Source organism: Pogoniulus pusillus, chromosome 33 (genome assembly GCF_015220805.1).
Source record: "Pogoniulus pusillus isolate bPogPus1 chromosome 33, bPogPus1.pri, whole genome shotgun sequence".
Lineage (NCBI taxonomy): Eukaryota > Metazoa > Chordata > Aves > Piciformes > Lybiidae > Pogoniulus > Pogoniulus pusillus.
In genome coordinates, this window is record NC_087296.1 from 1833802 (window position 1) to 1855975 (window position 22174).

At 48.3% G+C, this 22174-nt stretch overlaps 1 long non-coding RNA gene across 1 annotated transcript in view; it reads right to left on the minus strand.

The window, feature by feature from the left end:
* Positions 1–6356: 6356 nt before the first annotated feature.
* LOC135189615 (uncharacterized) overlaps positions 6357–22174 on the minus strand; it is a 28066-nt gene continuing 12248 nt past the window's right edge. Inside the window, exons 2-4 of the long non-coding RNA XR_010308170.1 lie at positions 11350–11484; positions 7084–7191; positions 6357–6428 (exon numbers count right to left, since the gene is read on the minus strand). This is a non-coding gene — a long non-coding RNA (uncharacterized LOC135189615). The remainder of the gene's footprint in view (positions 6429–7083; positions 7192–11349; positions 11485–22174) is intronic.

Here is a 22174-nt window from a genome sequence, read left to right on the forward strand (position 1 = left end):
TAGACCCCCCTCCCGCCCCCAACTCCCCCTTCCCCTAGACCCCCCCTCCCGCCCCCTAGACCCCCCTCCCCTAGACCCCCCCTCCCGCCCCCTACTCCCCCCTCCCCTAGACCCCCCCCTCCCGCCCCCAAGTCCCCCCTCCCCTAGACCCCCCTCCCACCCCCAAGTCCCCCCTCCCCTAGACCCCCCTCCCCTAGACCCCCCTCCCCAAGTCCCCCCCCTCCCCTCAGTCCCAGCCTTCCCCCATTCAGTCTCTCCCCCACCTGTCCCCATTCACCCTCCCCCCCAAGAATTCCCGTTTCCCCTAATCTCCCATTTCTCCTCCTCCGCCCCCCCAGCTCCCCCCTGTCTGCCCCCACTCCCCATCTCCCTCCATTTCCCTGCCCTTCCCTAATCCCAGCCGCTCCTCTGCCCCCACCCCAGAGCCCCCACCTGCCTGCAAGCACCCAACCCAAACCCCACCCTTGAAACCCTGCTCATAAACCCTAACTTGTTCCCTAGCCCCCCCCAACCCCACCCACCACACTCATGCTCCCCAGCCCCTCGCTGCTGCCCTCCCCTGTCCCCCTGCCTCACCTTTGCGCACCGCCGGCAGTGTCCCTCCGGGCGGCGCTGGGGCGCGGAGCGCTGCGCAGCCCGGGCAGAGCCCTGCTGTCCTGCGCTCGGCTGCCTGTTTGACCTCTGGTTCCCGATCCGATTTTGTTGTCCCAGGCTTCTCCTCCCCGCAGAGGCTGTTCCTAGCGAGCTGCTCAAGAACTGAAGCCGGTCCTGTGCAGAGCGTGGGAAGGAAGGCGCAACTGTGGTCCGGGCTCGGTGATTCGAAGGTGTCTTACAACTAGGGCAGGTCTGTGGCTCCCTGACCTGATCGTTAGCAGGTAGGAGCCGTAATTGCTCTGATCTCTAGGTTTGGAGAGCTTGGGAGAGCTCTTTGCTACCAGTGGTTTCCAATGTTTTGAAGGTAAAAAGATAAGTTTTTGTGTCGGCCTCAGTTGTTGGAGGTTTTGGAGCACCAGCAGTGCTTGGCGGTTGTCTCATGCTAAAATCCACAGTTAACTACGGCAGTAACGAAGCTCCTAAGACAAAACGATGCGGGCCCCTCTGCCCAGGTGATGCTCACTTACCTCCCTGCAGCGCCTCGCCGGCTGCGGGCTGAGCTGGTAGCTTGTGGCCGCCTTTGCAGCTGGGTTGGGTTCGCCCTTCCGAAGCGAAGCCCTCAGTAATCCTGGGGGACTGGTTTGGTTCGCGCTGTGGTTTTAGGCAGTGCGAACAGGGCTCCTGCTCTGCCGGGGGTTGGAGAAGGTGATCTTCAGAGGTCCCTTCCAGCCCCTGGCATTCTATGACACCTCCCTGCGTGCTCTGGAGGGACGAAGCCGCTGCAGCACCGCTCCTGTTTGCTCCTCCGCAGCAGGTCTGGGGACGGCAGCTGGGAACAAAGAAAGGTGATAACGACCAGGGGCGCTTTGAATGAGGACCACCTGTGAGGCCATCCGCGTGGTGCTCGGCAAAGGAGAGGCCGTGTAACCTCTTGGCCGACGAGGTAAGGGGTTAATGATAACGATTATTCCATCCAGAATGGCTGCAACTCTGCCCTGGATGTTGTGCGAGCCTACGAGGTGGGGGAAATGTGAGGGACTAATGAAGGAGAGAAATGCAATCGTTGTGGTGATGCCAGGCACCTGTGGAGGTGTGTGGATCCTGTCTCCCTGAAGGTCATTGGGTTTTGCCAGCACTCTACCATGTGGTCTACCAAACCACGTTCTGGAGTGCTGACAGAATAGAATGACCCACAGAGAGTGCCTGCTCTGCTGACTGAAGGAGTAGCTCTAAATGGCCAAGCATTCACAAAGCAAGCAAGGTCAGGTCCCAGAGATACCTCGACAAACAGCTGCCTGAAAGAGTAGATTGGAATACAGGGTCAGGGATCTGCTCCCAGAGGTTTGATCCACACTCTAGGCCAAGCCCCGATGTGCTTCCCACCTTTGGATTAGAATGTTCAAGCAATACCTTGGCTGTTTGAGCGCTGATCGCAGCCACCCCCTTTGCAACCAGCCCACAGCTTTGCTGCCAATGCAATGTACGCTATGGATTAGCAGAGAGTAGGTGAAGAGGAGAAAGATCACTGACTGCTGGTGCTTCTCTTTTTCCAGAGTGCCAGAAGACATCACATTAAATCAGGAGCCCGCAAGCTGCAATGCAACCCAGTGGGGCTGCTTGCTTAGAGGAAGAGGAGGCTGAGGGGAGACCTCATTGCTGTCTGCAACTACCTGAAGGGACATTGTGGAGAGGCTGCTGCTGGGCTCTGCTCACAGGGAATGGGAGACAGAGCAAGGGGGAATGGCCTCAAGCTGAGGCTGGGCAGGATTGCTCCCTTCTCCCTGTGGAGAATGAGGGGATCTGCTGTGAGGCGTTTTGCACGATGCCTCCTGCTGCTCTGTCTGGGCTGCTGAGGGTGAACTCGGTGGCCTGCAAGTCAAATACGAAGGTAATTCCCACCAGCAGGAGCCCTTTCTGAAAGGATGGACGCTGAGGCATGCGAGCAAGCAGTGTATGTCAGGTCCCAAAGGTTGTAATGGATTTCCCCACCACCTCCCTGGGCAGCCCATTCCAATGCCAATCACTCTCTCTGCCAACAACTTCCTCCTAACATCCAGCCTAGACCTGCCCTGGCACAGCTTGAGGCTGTGTCCCCTTGCTCTGATGCTGGTGCAGCTCCTTGTTTGAATACTTGATCACTGAAAAGAAGCCTGTGTAAACTATTCCTGGAGTTACTCCTTTTACATTTCTTAGGAAGAGTGAACGTTACTTGGACATCTTAAGAGGTGAGTGTTGCTTCTGGAAGGTTGTTGCAAAAAAAAAGCAGCCCCATTTGATATAAAATTATATAAGCTCTGCAGATGTTTTATTCAGCAAGCAAGGCATGCTAATCACTGCACAGAATGGAGAAAACAGGGAGTTTCTGCCTGGAGAACTATAATTGAGACAGATAAATATGAAGAGATGAAGGGGCAAGTCAGGAGGAAAAGATCTACTTAGCTTATTTGACACAAAGCATGGAGCTTCACCAAGCGTGAAGAAATGGGCTAACAAACTGTGAAGTTTGTAAAGCATGTTAGAAGAATCTTGCAAAAGAGTGGCCTCTGTTAGGAGCTGGATGCAGGGCAGAAGAAGTCTGATGGGTATGATGAAGCTTTAAAATGAATTGTGGTACCTTTATGGTAGCATTTAATATGAGGACTGCAAAAAGCAAGCTCAGGCTTCATTCACAGAATTAATCAGATTGCAAAGGATCTCTGAGGTCATTTAGAGGCCTGAATCAGAGCCCTGTGAGGAGAGGCTGAGGGAGCTGGGGGGGTGCAGCCTGCAGCAGAGGAGGCTCAGGGCAGAGCTCATTGCTGCCTGCAGCTGCCTGAAGGGAGGCTGTAGCCAGGTGGGGTTGGGCTCTGCTGCCAGGCAACCAGCGACAGAACAAGGGGACACAGCCTCAAGCTGTGCTGGGGCAGGTTTAGGCTGGATGTTGTTAGGAAGTTGTTGTCAGAAAGAGTGATTGGCATTGGAATGGGCTGCCCAGGGAGGTGGTGGAGTGGCTGTGCCTGGAGGTGTTGAAGCCAAGCCTGGCTGGGGCACTTAGTGCCATGGTCTGGCTGATTGTGTAGGGCTGGGTGCTAGGTTGGACTGGCTGAGCTTGGAGGTCTCTTCCAACCTGCTTGATTCTGTGATTCTGTGACACTTTGCACTTATAGAGGCAGGGTAAAGAGTTCTGCAGCTTGGAAGATGCAAGAGAGTTTCATTACATACTCCCAATTCCTATTTAGCCATTCCGTAGGGGCTACAACTCCTCTATTGATGTCAACGTGATAAAGGATTCATATTGCAGAATGTGTGTATAAAGCAGGGCCTCCAGTGAGGTGGCAGAGAGAAGTGATTTATTCGTTGGCTTGATTTTAAATGTCATCAGTCAGGCTGGAGGGAGCCATTTGCCAGCAGGTATTAATCCCTGCAGTCTCACCGACGGGAGAATGTGAGTGTTTGGGTGCCAAAAACCAACCCACCAAGGCACAAAGAAATGCAATTCCTGCAAAGGAAGTGCAAGTCGTTGGAAAAGCAGATGGAAGTCTCCTTTGTACTGCTGTGACCTTACCTTCAAATACAGAGGATGCTGACTAATGTGCGCTCTTTAAACAGGGAGAGACATCCCTTCCCAAACGGCTGCTGCGGGGAGTTCAGATGCTGTTAACTTTGTCACATCCTATGTCAGGTTCTGTTTTCAGCCTTTGATTTGATTTGAGTTTAATCTAAATGTTAAGATTAATTCAAACATATGTCTGAGTAGTGATGGTTGTGCTCTCCTTGGAGTCATTCGTTGCTCGGAACAGGTCACACCCAGGCTGAGGAAGGGGAGTTGCTGTTCTGGAGGAGAATCATAGCATCGGGCAGGGTTGGAAGGGACCACAAGGATCAGCCAGTTCCAAAAACTTTCTCCTAATGTCCAATCTAAACCTGCCCAGCCTCAGCTTGAGGCCATTCCCCCTTGTTCTGTCTCCAATGAGCAGAGCCCATCAGCAGCCTCTCCACAACGTCCCTTCAGGGAGCTGTAGACAGCAGTGAGGTGTCCCTCAGCCTCCTCTTTTTCAAGGTAAGCATCCCTGAGTGGCTCTGTGGTTCCATGGCAGGGATTGGAAGTGCTCTGGAGTGCCAGACAGGGCTCTGGGGCACTCCCTCTGCCTGCTTTTTAACTCTGCCTTATGATGTCAGTGGAAGACCTCTTCTGTCTCTGGTGCTGTGGCTGCCAGCAGAACCGTCTGTCACAGTCACACAGCCTGGCTGCAGGTTCAAGCAGAAAGAGAAGCCGCAGGTTTGGTTTGCTAATTGCTGTGACAAAGCTTTGTCTGGCTGTCATTCTTTTAAAGGCATCTATTTGTGCTGCTCTGATTTAATGACTGTATCCCTTGTCATATGCCCAAGGAAGGGAGGCAGTGCTCAAACTTCATCCAGCAGTACAGTAGCTGTTTACAGCTTTTCCAGAGTGTAATCGCTGCTAAAAGTCAGCATCTGCTTTTCAGTTCTCCTGGAACTCTACTGCTGACACTGGGTAAGTCTACACCAGGGCAAGAGGTAGCACATTTCCTGCTGTCCTACTTAATCATCCCATTATTGTACTTACAATGATACTTACTAACTGGAAGAATAGGCTACCAATTGACTTGATGTGAATGGTTCAGATGACACCAAGCTAGGAGCAGCTGTGGATCTGCTGGAGGGTAGGAGAACCCTGCAGAGGGACCTGGCCAGGCTGGATGGGTGGGCAGAGGCCGATGGGATGAGACTGAACAAGGCCAAGTGCAGGGTTCTGCACTTTGGCCAGACCAAACCCAAGCAGCACTAAAGGCTGGGGCCAGAGTGGCTGAGAGCAGCCAGGCAGAGAGGGAGCTGGGGGTGCTGGGAGAGAGGAGCTGAAGAGGAGGCAGCAGTGTGCCCAGGTGGGTGGTCTAGGCTGGATGTGAGGAGGAAGTTGTTGGCAGAGAGAGTGATTGGCATTGGAATGGGCTGCCCAGGGAGGTGGTGGAGTGGCTGTCCGTGGAGGTGTTGCAGCCAAGCCTGGCTGGGGCACTTAGTGCCATGGTCTGGTTGCTTGTCAAGGGCTGGGTGCTAGGTTGGACTGGCTGAGCTTGGAGCTCTCTTCCAGCCTGGTTGGTTCTATGGTTCCAGGATTTATGGATGTTTTGGACACATCAGAGAATTCTGAAGTTTTGCTTGTGCTGATGAGATCCTTTCACTAAACTCTTTGTGGTTTCACCTCAGGTTAGCCTGGAGACAGCATGAGCTGAGAAAACAATGCCTCCTTTCCTCAAGCTCCAACACACGACAGCACGGCCCTAGAATCACAGAATCTGAGGCTTCAGCTTGGTTAAAGACTTGAATTTATCTCCACGTTTTTATTATTAAATAAGCAATTTTAAACCCTCTCAATATTTAATTGAGACGGAAGCTCCATTATTAATTCTTAATTGAATGCTTGCAGTGAGAGGCAACCTGTCAGTAAGCTTTTCTAACAGGAGACCTGACTCCCAGAAGACAGGCTTGCAGTTTGTTTTTCTCCACGCAGATGTATTCCCTTTCTGCCAAGCAAAGACAGAGAGGGAAGGGGGTAAAGGATGACAAAGAACTGAGAATGGGAGACAACCCTGTAGCTTTGGTCTGTAAAAGAGCAGCTGGGTTTACAGACAGAATCTGTTACCTGCTTGCTTCTTTGAGACACCGCAGTAGTGCCTCTCCCCTGAGACATCTCTGATAACTGGGAGTGGGAGACTGAAATGTTGTCCTTTGATTTGAATGATGTGAAGAGCACCTTCGAGAAAGGCTTTGTCTTCATTCACGCTGCTGCTTTTGCCTGGGGATGGATTTATTTGTCTCCGCGGTAGAAAATCTTCCTGAGGTAGTGAAAACTTTGGTCTTGGTATTTATTTCTCTTAAGCAAACAGGTCTAAAACACTCCCCAGAGTTCACATTCCAGCTGCTGTCGCTGGTACTGATTGTTTGCTGTCCTCGGTGTATAAAAGGACTTGTTAGAAGTGGTTGCACAGGCTCAGAGGGTGTCAGGGGTTGGAAGGGACCCAAGGAGATCATCGAGTCCAACCCCCCTGCCAGAGCAGGACAATACTAACACAGATCACAGAGGAACACATCCAGACAGGCCTGGAAAGGCTCCAGAGAAGGAGACTCCACAACCTCTCTGGGCAGCCTGTGCCAGGGCTCTGGGACCCTCACAGCAAAGAAGTTCCCCCTTGTGTTGAGCTGGAACCTCTATTGCTGCAACTTACACCCATTGCTCCTTGTCCTACCCCAGGGAGCAGTGAGCAGAGTCTGTCCCCCCCTCAGATACTTATAAACATTTCTCAAATCTCCTCTCAGTCTTCCCTTCTCCAGACTAAACAGCCCCAGGGCCCTCAGCCTCTCCCCATCAGCCATGCCCTGCAGTCCCCTCATCATCCTCCTAGCCCTCCGCTGGACCCTCTCCAGCAGATCCCTGTCCCTCTGCAACTGGGGAGCCCAAAACCGAACACAGTCCTCAAGATGAGGTCTCACTGGGGCAGAGTAGAGGGGCAGGAGAACCTCCCTTGATCTGATGAAGTCCAAGTTGATAAAATGAATGTGGTTCATCCAAAAGGTTTTTGCATAGACTTGAGTGAGATTCTGGGGAGGGGAAAGGATATTAAATGGGCAGGAAGAGTGAATGTCTGCCGAGTGACAATTCAGTGGCTCTGCTGTAGGTGTCAGCTAGCTGTATGTAGGCACCACATTAAAACACTGAAATCTTCCACTAAATTGCTTCCAAAAAGACCATGAAATTCAGCGGGTCACATAAGATGTACGGCAGGCAGGGGGGATGTTAGAAGAGCTAAGGCAGCAGGCATGAGGGCAACGGTGATAGAAGTGTAAATGAGGTGATTGGGTCCTTCATCTAAACACATTGGATAGTAAAGTCACTTTTTTGGGGGGGAATTGAAAGAAAGGCTCTTCGGCAGCTAATAAACACACACAACCCCCAACCCCTACCTATGGATACCTGGGAGCACAAAACCAGCTTCAGCTAACTTGGGATGGTTTGCACATGTGTGAAGTCATCTGAAAGTCTCTTCAGCTGAAGGCCACATCACATTGGGTGCTTCTGTGCTCCACAACCTCCCTGAGCAATCTGTGCCAGTGTCTCACCACCCTCACTGCCAAGAACCCTTTCCTATCATCTAGTTTGTATCTCCTCTCTGCCACTGGGAGCTTTCATTCTGCTTGCCTGTGTGGAAAAAAAGCTGTGCTGAAAATGGCAGCAAGTTTCCTATGCAAAAGGTTTCCTTTAAAATTATGTCTATAGTTTATTTACTAGAACAGGAGAGAACAGAATAGGATGACATAGGATAGGATAAGGTAGGATAAGATGGAATAGAATAGAACAGAACAGAACAGAATAAAACAACAGAACAGAATAGAACAGGATAGAACAGAATAGGATGAGATAAGACAGGATGAAATAGAATAGAACAGAATAGAAAAGAACAGAACAGAATAAAACTACAGAACAGGATAGAACAGAATAGGATAAGATAAAACAGGATGAAATAGAATAGAACAGAATAGAAAAGAACAGAACAGAATAAAACTACAGAACAGAATAGAGCAGAACAGGATAGAATAGAACAGAAGAGAATAGAACAACAGGACAGGATTAAACAGGGCAGGATAGAACAGAATAGAATGGAACAGGACAGGATAAAACAGAATAGGATAGAACAGGACAGGATAGAATAGAACAACAGAACAGGATAGAACAGAACAGAATAGAACATAATAGAACAAGACAGGACAGGATAGAATAACAGAACAGGACAGAACAGAATAGAACAGAATGGGACAGAATAGGACAGGACAGGATAGAATAGAACAGGACAGGATAGAACAGAATAGAATGGAACAGGATAGAATAGAACAGGATAGAACAGAAAATAATTGAACAACAGGACAGGATAGAACAGAATAGAATAGAACCAGATAGAATAGAACAATAGAACAGGACAGGATAGAATAGAACAGGATAGAACAGAAAATAATAGAACAACAGGACAGGATAGAATAGAATAGAATAGAACCAGATAGAATAGAACAACAGAACAGGACAGGATAGAACAGAATAGAATGGAACAGGACAGGATACAATAGAGCAGGATAGAACAGAATAGAAAAGGATAGAATAGAATGATAGAACAGGACAGGATAGAACAGAATAGAATGGAATGGAACAGGACAGGATAGAACAGAATAGAATGGAATGGAACAGGACAGGATAGAACAGAGTGGAATAGAACAGAATAGAATAGAAAAGAAAAGAACAGAACAGAATAAAATGGGATAGAATAGAAAAGAACAGAACAAGATAGGACAGGACAGAATAGAATGGAATGCCTATTCTATTGAGTTGCAAGAGACCTTAAAGATCATTCAGGGGAGGTTCTCCATCCCTCTGCTCTGGCAGGGGGGTTGGACTCAATGATCTCCTTGGGTTCCTTCCAGCCCCTAACATCCTGTGATCCCATGATCTTCATGGCCTCTTCTGACCCTACTCCAACAGTTCCGTGTCCTTCTTGTGCTGGGCCACCAGAGCTGGAGGCAGTACTCTGGGTGGGAACTCACAAGAGCAGAGATTGTTTGCCTTGTTCTGTAAAACACTTCAGAGGAAAGTTTTGTTCTCCTTTCCTGGGTACAAATGTCCATTATGCTCAAGAACCAGACACTAAAAGTGCTGCCTCCACCTTTTTCCTCCCTAATGACAAAAAAAAAAAGGACACCTTGGCTGCACAGAATCCAGCAAATAGATCCAGGAATGCCAGAGCCACCTGCCATGAAATTACACATTTTGCTAGAAATAGATATTGATTCTCAGCATAAACCCACTGCAGCCAAAGGCAGTCAGATGGCAAAGGTGGAAATTGCAGGTTCTAAGGAAAGCTGACGCCCTCTCGACCCCCCCTCCCCCTCTCCCCAAAGTATGAGACAAGCAATTCTTTGTTTGGATAATGTTTTACAGGGAAGGCAGGGGAGTAAAATCATTTCAGTGAAGATTAATGTGGTGTGGAGGTGACTGTTGCTCTTGCTTCACTGGCACTGCTGAAAGCTGCAGAGCAAGGACTGGATTCAGACTACCTGAGTCTGAGTTTAACCAAAATCTTTCTTTTCTAGCTTTAAAATGCTTTGGATACAGGATATCTGCAAGGTAGTTTTGAGCTAACATCTCAACCTCAGTGAGCTTAGAGTTATTGGAAATAAATTCTCAGCAGGCTACAAGAGTTGGGGCTCTGCAGCCTGGAGAAGAGAAAGCTTGGAGGAGACCTTGGAGTGCCCCTCCAGGATCTGAAGGGGGCTACAGGAGGGCTGGGGAGGGACTATTGACAAGGCCTTGTAATGACAGGAGGAGGAGGAATGGGTTTGAACTGACAGAGGGGAGATTGAAACTGGATGTGAGGAAGTTCTTTGCATTGGCACAGGTTGAGGGTGATGAGACACTGGCACAGGTTGCCCAGGGATGTTGTGAAGCACAGAAGCACCCAATGTCATCAAAGATCAAAGATCACATTGGGTGCTTCTGTGCTCCACAACCTCCCTGGAGGTGTTCAAAGCCAATCTGGATGAGGTCTTGAGCAACCTGTTCTAGTGGGAAGTGTCCCTGCCTATGGCAGGGGGCTGGAACTGGATGATCCTTGAGGTCTAACTCAACTAAAGGCAGTGCTAGCACAGCATCTCCAACAGCCTTCTACCCAATTTTCACTCTGCTGTCTGTCATTGTTTTAATGAATGCCACAACTGAACTCTGTGTGTGTCTGTTTGTTAATTTGAGAATCATTTTAAGGTATTTAGCTTAGAATTCTTCCCTGCTTGGATCCATCATTTTTTTTCCTGTGGCTGTCAATCATCACCAGCTTAACACATATTACACTAATAACCACTCAGAAGTTCATTAGGAATTCATTAGCTCTGGATTTGCCTCAATAGGTTAATCCTCATACATTTAGGCAGTACAGAAGATTGTCCATCAAATATGTTGGCATTCCTAAACTGTTCACTCTTCATACACGTTTAGAATCAGAGAATCAAGCAGGTTGGAAGAGAGCTCCAAGCTCAGCCAGCCCAACCTAGCACCCAGCCCTACACAACCAACCAGACCATGGCACTAAGTGCCCCAGCCAGGCTTGGCTTCAACACCTCCAGGCACAGCAACTCCACCTGGGCAGCCCATTCCAATGCCAATCACTCTCTCTGACAACAACTTCCTATCAACATCCAGCCTAGACCTGCCCTGGCACAGCTTGAGACTGTGTCCCCTTGTTCTGTTGCTGGTTGCCTGGCAGCAGAGCCCAACCCCACCTGGCTACAGCCTCCCTGCAGGGAGCTGCAGACAGCAATGAGCTCTGCCCTGAGCCTCCTCTGCTGCAGGCTGCACACCCCCAGCTCCCTCAGCCTCTCCTCTCAGGGCTGTGCTCCAGGCCCCTCACAGCTTTGGCGCCCTCCTGTGGACACCTTCCTGTACTGCAACATCTCTCTTGAATTGAGGAGCCCAGAACTGGACACAGCACTCAAGGTGTGGCCTGCGCAGGAGCAGAAGAACCTCCCCTGTCCTGCTGCCCACACTGCTCCTGAGCCAGCCTGGTACTGCTGCTTCAAACAGTACCGAGCCCTGTTTTATAGAACTGAACCACAGAACCATTCTGGTTGGAGAAGACTCCCAACATATCAGACCCAACCATCAGTCCAACACCACCATGACCCCCACACCATGTCCTGAAGTGTCATATGTGCAATTCTCACCTCTTGCTGCGTGTTTACCTTTTCCCTAGCACACCTGCTGAAATTGGGATGGTTGCCACTCCCTCTTCGGTACCTGTGGTGCTTCGGCTGCATTTGAGGATCCATTTCCAGCAGATATCTTTGTCCAGAAGTTACCTTAAAATTCACAAACACCACAGAGGCTTAGAAAGGCTCTATCAGATAGTTTGCAAATCCTCCTCCCCTCAGGGCTGCCTCCTTATCTTAAGAGGCAAGTAGGTGCTGCTGTGCTGGCTTCATGTCCTTGAAAGGTAACAGTGTTATTTTATGGTGCTCCTTAATTCTACCAGTTTAAACTAGAGTTACCCACTCGTGATAAGCTGCAGCCAAAACAAGTGGGGAATTGGCATTTAACTGCTCAGCTCCTTTTGCCTTCTGTCCCTCTTTTCTTTTCTCTTTCTTTTCCTTTTTCTCATTTTCTCGTTTTTTCCTTTTTGAGTTCGTTTTTTCCCCCTTTTCTCCTCCTCTTGTTTTCCCTTGTTTCCTTTTTCTCCATTTCTCCTTTTTCTCCTTTTTTTTTTTCCTTCACCCCACCTCCCCTATTCTCCTTCATTGCCTTTTTCGTTTTTGTTCCTTTTCTCCTTTGTTTCCTATTTGGCTCTTTTTAGTAATTCCCTTTTCTCCTCCTTATTTTTTTTCTTTGTTTCCTTTTCTCTTTCTTTTCCTTTTTCTCCATTTCTCATTTTTCCCTCTTTTTCTTCCCTTCCCTCCCCCTCTTTTCTCCATTTCATTTTCCCCTTTTGTTCCTTTTCTCCTTCTTTTCCTTTTTCTCCATTTCTCATTTCCCCCATTTTTTTTCTTCCCTTCCCCCCCCCCCTTTTCTCCATTTCATTTTTCCCTTTTGTTCCTTTTCTCTTTTTTTTTTTAATGCCCTTTTCTCCTCCTCATTTTTTCCTTTGCTTCCTTTTCTCTTTTTTTTCCCCCTTTTCTCCTTCTTTTCCTTTTTCTCCATTTCTCCTTTTCCCCCCTTTGTTTCTTTGCCCCTCCTTTTTTCCCCCTTCATTTCCTTCTCCCTTTTTGTTCCTTTTCTCCTTTTTTTTTTTTTTTTTTTCTTTTTGGTTCCTTCCCCCCCCCCCCTTTTTTCCTCCTCATTTTTCCTTTGTTTCCTTTCTTCTTTTTTTCCTCTTCTTCTTTTCTCCTTCTTTTGCATTTTCTCCATTTCTCCTTTTCCCCCTTCATTTTTATTCCTTTCATCCTTCATTTTCTTGACCCTTTCCCCCTTTTTGTTCTTTTCCTTCGTAATTTCCTTCTTCTCTCTTCTCCTTTTTTTTCCTTTTTCCTTTTTTCCCTTTTTCATTTCCTTCCCTCTTTTCCCCTTTTTCCCCCTGTTTCCCCTTTTTCATCTCCTTTCTTCCTTTTTACCTTTTAGAAGTTCCCTCCCTTTTTCCCTTTCCCCCCTTTTTATTTTTTCCCTTTTTCTCCTCTTTCCTCCCCTTTATTCTCTTTTTTCCCCCTCTCCCCCTTATTTTCCTTTTTTTCCTCCCTCATTTCTCCATTTTCCCCCCTTTTCCCTCCTTCCTCTTCTGGCACCCAGTTCCTCTTGGGTGTGCTTGTACACCAAGAGGTGGACTAGCATGCAAAGCATTTCAAAAGCCTCTTTCATGACTTCCATGTTGGAGCTTGCACTCAAAGGTAACCAGGCCAGAATGCTACAGCTTCATCTTCATTTCCAGGGAGGGAGTTAACGTAGGGATGGCTGCACACAGGTGGATAAAAAGTGGGGCAATACTTGCCTGATGATCAGGAGAAGCTTTTTCCTTTCAATCTGGAAAGAGTCATTTTGAGAATTGGACTGTCCCTACCAGCATCATTTTCTGCTGCTGTGATCAAGAGGCTGCCAAAGACCCAATGCTGGAAATGTCTCTGTGAAGGACAGAGCCTAACAGCTCATAAAAGAAAGCAGCTGAGTTTGGATGAAACATCAAAGGGGGTTGTAGCTTTTAACCTGCAATGCCCATTTAGGCATGTCCTGAAGCTAAAAGACTTATTAGAGTTCATAAACAATTGCAGCACTGGCAAGAAGGAACTTGTGGGTTTGGGTTGGGATTCTATTACTTAGCTTTATTGGGTGAAGATTATGTTACTGTTAAGTATCTAATTTACTTCTCATCACTGAAAGGAGAAAATGAAGTCAATGAAGTAGAAACTTGTAAACTATTACAGGCAATTTATCTGCTAGCAATTAAACAGGGGTAATGGCACCCATTTGAAAAGCAACTGGTTTGGGCACTGTTTATTCAGAGGAGAAGAAAAAGAAGGCCAAAGTGTTCAGATTCAGTGCAGTTCCATGAAAACAGAGAGGGAAGCTGGAGTGATCCAATGAAATGTCAGATTTATGAGCTCCTTGCATGTCCTCCCTGTGTTGATGGTACCAGCAACAATCATGGAATCAGGCAGGGTTGGAAGGGACCACAAGGAGCAGCCAGTTCCAATCCCCCTGCCATGCCCAGGAACACCTTACACTAGAGCAGGCTGCACACAGCCTCATCCAGCCTGGCCTTAAACACCTCCAGGGCTGCAGCTTCCACCACCTCCCTGGGCAACCAATTCCAGCCTCTCACCACCCTCATGCTGAACAACTTCTTGCTAACATCCAGGATGAATCTCCCCACCTCCAGCTTTGGTCCATTCCCCTCAGTCCTATCACTACCTGACAGCCTCAGAAGTCCCTCCCCAGCTTTCATGCAATAACATCCCTCTTATCACAGACACATAGGATCAACCAAGTTGGAAGAGAGCTCCAAGCTCAGCCAGTCCAACCTAGCGCCCATCCGTGGCCAAGCAACCAGACCATGGCACTCAGTGCCCCAGCCAGGCTTGGCTTCAACACCTCCAGGCACAGTGACTCCACCACCTCCCTGGGCAGCCCATTCCAATGGCAAAATTGGGTCATGCAATCCCAATAGTTTGTTTCTCATCTTGTGAAATGGACAAGTGAGTGGCTAGGAAAAGGGCTCATGAAGGAATTTATCTTTCAAAAAAAGCAGTTAGGAGTTATGCAAATCACAGATTTAATTTTAAATGTCAAACATATGCAGAAGTAGATTTGAGATCTGAAGCACTGATGGCAAAAAATCTTTCCAAGTGACATAGACAAAGCTGTGCTTAAAAGAAAAAAGCTCCTGAGTTTGGAATTTCTCCATGCCATGTCAACTCCAGAGTGAGAGAAGGAGGAGGGGGGAGAAAGAAAAGGGAAGAGTTCATGGTGCAGAAACCATCTTCTTATTACTCTCATTACAAATACTGAACTTTGAGGTTCTTGTGTCCATAAAATGTGTTAGGAGAAGGATGAGGAAGAGCTTAAATGTGTGGCTTAAGCTTGTGCTTGCCCTGTGGAATCTGTTGATTTCTTTACCCTCAGTATGACAGAGATGGTTCATGTTTTCATATATGTCAACCAAACTCCATTCAGAGCCAGACTGACAGAATGGATGCATCACGTTGGTGAATGCACCATGGATTTACCCTCTGAGTAAGCCTTAATAGCAGTGCCCTCAATTCACCCCTTGATGCAAATCAGTGCAGATGAGTTGGTACAAAAGCCATGGTTTATTTCAGGGATAGCAAACAGGAGTGAAGGTTCCTCCTGATAGACCAAGGAGACTTTCACCAGGTTCATAGAATGGTTTGGGTTGGAAGGGACCTCAAAGCTCAGCCAATTCCAGCTCCCTGCCACAGGCAGGGACACGTCCCACTAGAACAGGTCACTCAAGGCCTCATCCCACTCACCTTGAACACCTCCAGGGAGGTTGTGGAGCACAGAAGCACCCAATGTGATCAAAGATCACATTGGGTGCTTCTGTGCTCCACAACCTCCCTGGGAAACCTGTGCCAGTGTCTCACCACCCTCACTGCAAAGAACTTCTTCCTAGCATCCAGTTTGAATCTGCCAGTTTAAACCCATTCCTCCTCCTCCTGTCATTACAAGACCTTGTCAATAGTCACTCCCCAGCCCTCCTGTAGGCTCTCTTCAGATACTGGAAGACTTCTTCACAGAGGAAGTTGTTGTCAGAGAGAGTGATTGGCATTGGAATGGGCTGCCCAGGGAGGTGGTGGAGTTGCTGTCCCTGGAGGTGTTGAAGCAAAGCCTGGCTGGGGCACTTAGTGCCATGGTCTGGTTGGGTGTCTAGGGCTGGCTGCTAGGTTGGGCTGCACGAGCTTGGAGGCCTCTTCCAACCTGCCTGATTCTATGATTTGTGACATGTTAAGGCCTATTTTGGCCTCCTTAGGTCTACCACAACAATTCCAAAGACAACTCTTTTTGGCTCACACACATGAAGCAATAAAGCAGCTCATCAGGTCAGAATTCCATCTCACCTTTGGCTTACCATAGAATCAGGCAGGTTGGAAGAGAGCTCCAAGCTCAACCAGTCCAACCTAGCACCCAGCCCTACACAGTCAACCAGACCATGGCACTAAGTGCCTCAGCCAGGCTTGGCTTCAACACCTCCACCCATGGCAACTCCACCACCTCCCTGGGCAGCCCATTCCAATGCCAATCACTCTCTCTGCCAACAAATTCTTCCTAACATCCAGCCTAGACCTGCCCTGGCACAGCTTGAGGCTGTGTCCCCTTGGTCTCTTGCTGGTGCCTGGCAGAAGAGCCCAACCCCACCTGGCTTCAGCCTCCCTTCAGGTCGTTGTAGAGAGCAATGAGCTCTGCCCTGAGCCTCCATTGACAAAAGCAATGCAGAGGGAGCCACTTTTGCACAGCCCAACTTCCACCTGTGCCTGTGCATCGCCTTCTCCACAGCCAAGCTGAGCAAGTTGCTGTTAAAGGCTTTTACCACATTATGTTCTTATGTATTCCAGGGAATGGACATTCTGGGAAAGTGCTGGTGATTGCACTTTATGATGCTTTGTCTACTGGAAGAGCTAATAAATTAAGCTCATTTCAGAGTGTCCACAAGAAGAAGGGAGGGGGAAAAAAACCCAACCCAAAAAGCAAAGCCTGTGGAGTTCCATTAGTGTAAGAGTAGAGTAGCACAATAGTGAATTATGTCTGAGGTTTTCTTTCCTTCCTTCTCTTAACAGCTTGATGGATTGGCCTTGATTTGAACATCTCTTCCTGTGATTTATGTTTTGGAGGACAAGATTGCTGAGGTAACAAAGCAGGCAGCAACTGTCAATTTCTCCATGAATTTATCCTTTTCAGCCGAGACACCTTAGTTATGATTGCATAAATTGTGTTTAATCATACAGCAGGGGGGGGGGAATAGAGACAGGATTCCCCCCCCCCCTCACTGCAGTTCCTAACTCAAGCATTCAGCTCTCACACCCCCTAAAAGAAGAATATCTGAGTGGTAGTAGAATATCTGAGTGATAGAAGAATATCTGAGTGGTTCTCATTCACTTTTAGAAATTCAGATGGAAAAAAATAGAGGGGAATGAAAAGAAGAACCAAACCAATTGAAAAGCAGACAAAGAGGAAATCTGAGTGTTCAGCTCAAGGCAGCAAACCCCTGATTAGCTTGCAGCAGTGGCAGAGCCTTCCCCTGCCTCGCCTGTCTCCTGCATGCTCATACATATAATCTAATTCTCTTTGGAAGCATTTGGAGGCTTTTCCAACACTTGCTTTTATTTCTGAAAGCCTTTTTTATTTTCTATCATCATTTTCTGAATTATTGTTCAGGCCTGGCTCAGGGAACTGAGGGCACTTTTGGAGAGAAGGAAAGCTTTCCCATGTGATAAGGCTGCACACAGTGCAAGCTCTATCTGCAGTCATCACCGTCCATATTCTGGCATTGTTCCTTTTCATGGCTGTGATGGTTTGGGTGTTACCCACCCACCCCACTTTGGAAATCACCCAGACTAGACTCAGCCAGCTCTGGGAACTTGAGTGAATCTTATACTTACAGCTTAGCACAAGAAAAGACTGGATGAGGCACTAGGTGCCATGGTCTGGTTGACTGGCTAGGGCTGGGGGATAGGTTGGACTGGATGATCTTGGAGGTCTCTTCCAAGCTGGTTGATTCTGTGATTCTGTGATTCTATGATAGTTACAGTATACAGTTAGACATAGACAAGGTAAAAGGTAATAGAGAAACACAGCAGCCCTCCCAGAAACCTGAGTCCCCAGGAGGGGCTCCCAACTGTCTTTCCACCTTCTTTCACCCCTCTCTACCTTACCCCAGTCCCAAGGAAGAATGGAGGTTGGGCCAAGGGGTTAGGAAGCAAAGTGGATCAGTCAGAGAGACGGCAGAGAGGCTAGAGAGAAGTGCAGCTCAGGCAATGCCCCAAGAAGTGTGACTCCCTTATCCACGTTTGGATTCTTGTTCTTATAGCCTATGAGTGCTGTAGACACCACCCTGTTTCCCTTTCCAGCCTGTAATCCAGATCTTCTCACCACAACATTCCAGCCTGCTCCAAACTAGCACAATGCTATAGAATAGATCTTTAAATGATGGTTCTTTATCATCTATCTCTATATGAAATGGGTTAAGAACAGAGCATTTTGAGTTCTTACAAAGACCAGAGTCAGCAGGGTGTGAACAGCTCTTGTGAGGAGTGGGTGAGGGAACTGAGGAAGTTTAGCCAGGGAGGTGGTGGAGTCTCTGTGGCTGGAGGTGTTGAAGCCAAGCCTGGCTGGGGCACTTAGTGCCATGGTCTGGTTGCTTGGCCAGGGCTGGGTGCTAGGTTGGACTGGCTGAGCTTGGAGGTCTCTTCCAACCTGGCTGATTCTATCATTCTGTGATCTTAGAGGTCCTTTCCAACACAAACAATGATTCTAATTCAGAACATCAGATTCCTGGGCTTTGAGGTGCAGCTCTTAGGGAGTTCTTACTCTGATGCCTGCTGCAGTGAAGAATGCAGTGAAGAACACAACGAAGAATGAAGAGTTCAAGTTCCCTATTGGAAGACTTGACTAAAACTTTTCTACTCCCATCACAACCAGGAAGAAATGCAGAGGGTTATGCTCTCCACAGGCCATAGTGGATCACATCTGTTGAGGGTGGAGGACTTGTATCTTCCTGATGACTGAGGAAGCACAAAATCTTTCACACAATTGTCTACTTTTTTGCTGTCTTAAAAGCTCAATAAAGGAAAAAAAATGAAGCTGCTGGAAGGAGACATTTGAGGAGGGAGAGAATGCTGAGAGTGCTGCCAAGCTGCTTCTGCAGCACAATGTGTTGAGGCATTGCCCAGGCCAGGAGCTTCCACTCTGCAGCTGCAGCTTATGTCCATGCCACATAAGGCTGGAGTTACAAAGCAGCATTCATTTCCAGCCAAGGATCCAGGCACTGATCTTATCTAACAAAGAGAAATATTGCAGCTGTGATAACATCCATTTCCATCTCTTCTCTAAGTAGATTTCAGGTAGCACTAGTTGACATCATTAAACTCCATTCATAGACTTGCTGTAGCAGTTTCCATAGAAACTGGTGTTGCCAAAGGAAAGGGAGAAGCAGGATGGACAAATGTGGAGAAGGCAGAGAAAGAAATAATAATAAAGAGAAAATGTAATTAGAAAGATCATTCAAATATCAAGTTGTAGTTTACCAACATTGGAGCCTCAGGCCAGTGAGCAGCCTGGGTACAGAAACCCTGTCAGAGTTAGTGGCAGCTGTGCCAGACACAGTTTGCACCAGCTGCTCTGTGGTGAGTGGCCCTGGACTGTTCAGGCTACTCTGATCAGTTCAGATGCTGTGTTAGCACAATGTCTTTGTAGGAGGGTTGCCCTCTTCAAGCTTCAATCCATCTCCTCTCACCTTATCACTACAAGCCCTTTGAAAAAGTCCCTCCCAAGCGTTCTTGCAAGTCCCTTTCAGGTACTGGAGGGGCTGCTCTAAAGTCTCCCCTCAAATCTTTCTCTTCTCCATACTGAGCAGCTCCAGTCAGTGCCTCCCAAGTTTCTACTTTCTGAATAAATCCTTTTAGCAGGCACTGGAGGAGCTCTAAAGTCTCTCCCCCCAAAGCTTACTCCTCTCCATACTGAGCACCTCCAGTCAGTGTCTCCCAGACTTCTACTTTCTGAGTAAATCCTTTTAGCAGGTACTGGAGGAGCTCTAAAGTCTCCCCCCAAAGCTTACTCCTCTCCAGACTGAGCAGCTCCAGTCAGTGTCTCCCAAGTTTCTACTTTCTGAACAAATCCTTTTTGCACAAAACCATTATTCTGATTTGTTTTCTCATTTAATCTGTGTGCTCCCTCCCCCCCCACCCCATAATACACTTCATTTAAAACACTTCCTTGTTGCTGCGCTTCATTTATTTGGCATAATAGAAATCAAAGCCCTATTTAGTACCTGTTACAGTGATGAAATAGCTCCCAGCTCTCCAATAAAAGCAGAGGTGTTTATTGTGTAATGGTAGCTCTTTGCACCACTGGAACATGCACTAAAAGTGTCACTGCTTGCTTTATGGCAATCTGATGATATCAGCTGTGTCAGCACAGCCCCAACCAGCTGAGATCAGAAGTGGCTACCAGAATACACGTGTGGCCAGGGGGCTGGAGTGCACCCTCAGCAGGTGTGCAGATGCACCAAGCTGTGTGGCACAGTCGACTTGCCAGAGGGCAGGGATCCATCCAGAGGGACCTGGACAGGCTGCAGAGCTGTGCCCAGGCCAAGCTCAGGACATTCAACAAGGCCAAGTGTAAGGTCCTGCACCTGGGTGGGTGCAATCCTAAGCACAACTGCAGGCTGAGTGGGGAATGGCTGAGAGCAGCCCTGAGGAACAGGCCTGGGGGTCTGGGCTGATGAAAAGCTCAACAGGAGCCTGCAGTGTGAGTGCAGCCCAGACACAACCCTGTGCTGGGCTGCAGCAAGAGCAGTGTGGGCACAGGGCAAGGGAGGGGATTCTGCCCCTAGGCAGAGCTCATTTCTGTCTATAGCACCCTGCAGGGAGGCTGTTGCCAGGTGGGGTTGGGCTCTGCTGCCAGGGAAGCAGCAACGGAACAAGGGGACACAGCCTCAAGTTGTGCCAGGGCAGGTTCAGGCTGGATGTGAGGAGGAAGTTCCTGGCAGAGAGAGTGATTGGCATTGGAATGGGCTGCCCAGGGAGGTGGTGGAGTCACTGTGGCTGGAGGTGTTGAAGCCAAGCCTGGCTGGGGCACTTAGTGCCATGGTTTGGTTGATTGTGTAGGGCTGGGTGCTAGGTTGGACTGGCTGAGCTTGGAGGCCTCTTCCAACCTGGCTGATTCTGTGATCCTATGATAATTTTGGGATGCTGTTACTGTCTTTCCCTGTGTTTTATTCGTTCTGAAAGCTGAACTTTAGCTTTATGAAGTTCAAGAGTGTCCATCCAGAAGCATGGAGCTGGAGCTCAGTCAGTTATTGCCAGTGAGCAGTGAGCAGGAAGTCCAAAGGAAGAGAAAAATAGTCAAAATAGTTGAATTTATTAATCAAAAACTCATCTGCTCTGGTCATGAAGCCAGAACAGGCTCTTGAACTGGTGAGCAAGAAGAAACCAAAAGCAATAACATTGTGTGCTTGTTATTGACTGATCCCTGGGGCTGACAACCTTTGTGAGGGTTTGGGTTGCTATTTAAGCCCAAACAATAACTGTACAGAACAGAAGCTGCCTCAGCTTTGATTCTAAAACAGCAGCCAGAATTTTGCAACCCTCTTGAGGCAAAATGCAAACAGCCAAATGGAGATGTGCTCAGGGTTCAGCCCAGTGATTTCCACTTGTCTGTTCTCCTGGGAAAAGCAGATTTACAGGTTGCTTTATTTTAAATCTGACCTAGAAGTGTGATGAAAGGATCATAGGTCAAGTGGAAGGTCTCATGATTGTGACATCCAACATGAAAAACCTCAATTTCTTGCCTGAAATTCATAGAATCATAGAATCAAGCAGGTTGGAAGAGACCTCCAAGCTCAGCCAGTCCAACCTGGCACCCAGCCCTACACAATCAACCAGACCATGGCACTAAGTGCCCCAGCCAGGCTTGGCTTCAACACCTCCAGCCACAGCCACTCCACCACCTCCCTGGGCAGCCCATTCCAATGCCAATCACTCTCTCTGACAACAACTTCCTAACAACATCCAGCCTAGATCTCCCCTGGCACAGCTTGAGGCTGTGTCCCCTTGTTCTGTTGCTGCTTCCCTGGCAGCAGAGCCCAACCCCACCTGGCTACAGCCTCCCTTCAGGCAGCTGCAGACAGCAATGAGCTCTGCCCTGAGCCTCCTCTGCTGCAGGCTGCACACCCCCAGCTCCCTCAGCCTCCCCTCTCAGGGCTGTGCTCCAGGCCCCTCCCCAGCTTTGGCGCCCTCCTGTGGACACGTTCAGTACTGCAACAGCTCTCCTGAATTGAGGAGCCCAAACTGGACACAGTACTTATTTTCATTGAGCACTTCATAGGAAAGGAGCACAGAGCCACAGGAAATCTGAGGTTGTAAAAGACCTCAGGAAGTCTCTAATCCAACCTCCTGCTCAAAGCAGTGTCAGCTCTGCAGGCAGGCCAGGGTTACCCAGGGCTTTATGCCTCATATACAGTCAATACTTCTAATATCTCTCATAACCAATGGCTTGGACAAACTATTTGATATTTTCCTCCTATACAGCACACTGATAATATTGGTTAAAAAAAATGCCATTGTTGCAGTGCAATTAACCAATCAGTGCAGAATGTTTGTAAATCATCAACCACTTGCCCCCAGAATCAACTTTGGAAGATTTAAGAGGGGTTTTCCCTGTCAGAGCTGGCAGTGAATGCAGTTTCTAAGAGCAGCTGTGCCACTGGTGGAGAAAGGGAATTTTAGTCCTGTGCAATGGAGAGCACTGTGTGAGGCAGGGGAGAAACCTGCCTTTGATGGCACTTCCATTAATTGAAGGTTGCCATAACAACTGGAGGCCTGCATTGGGAGC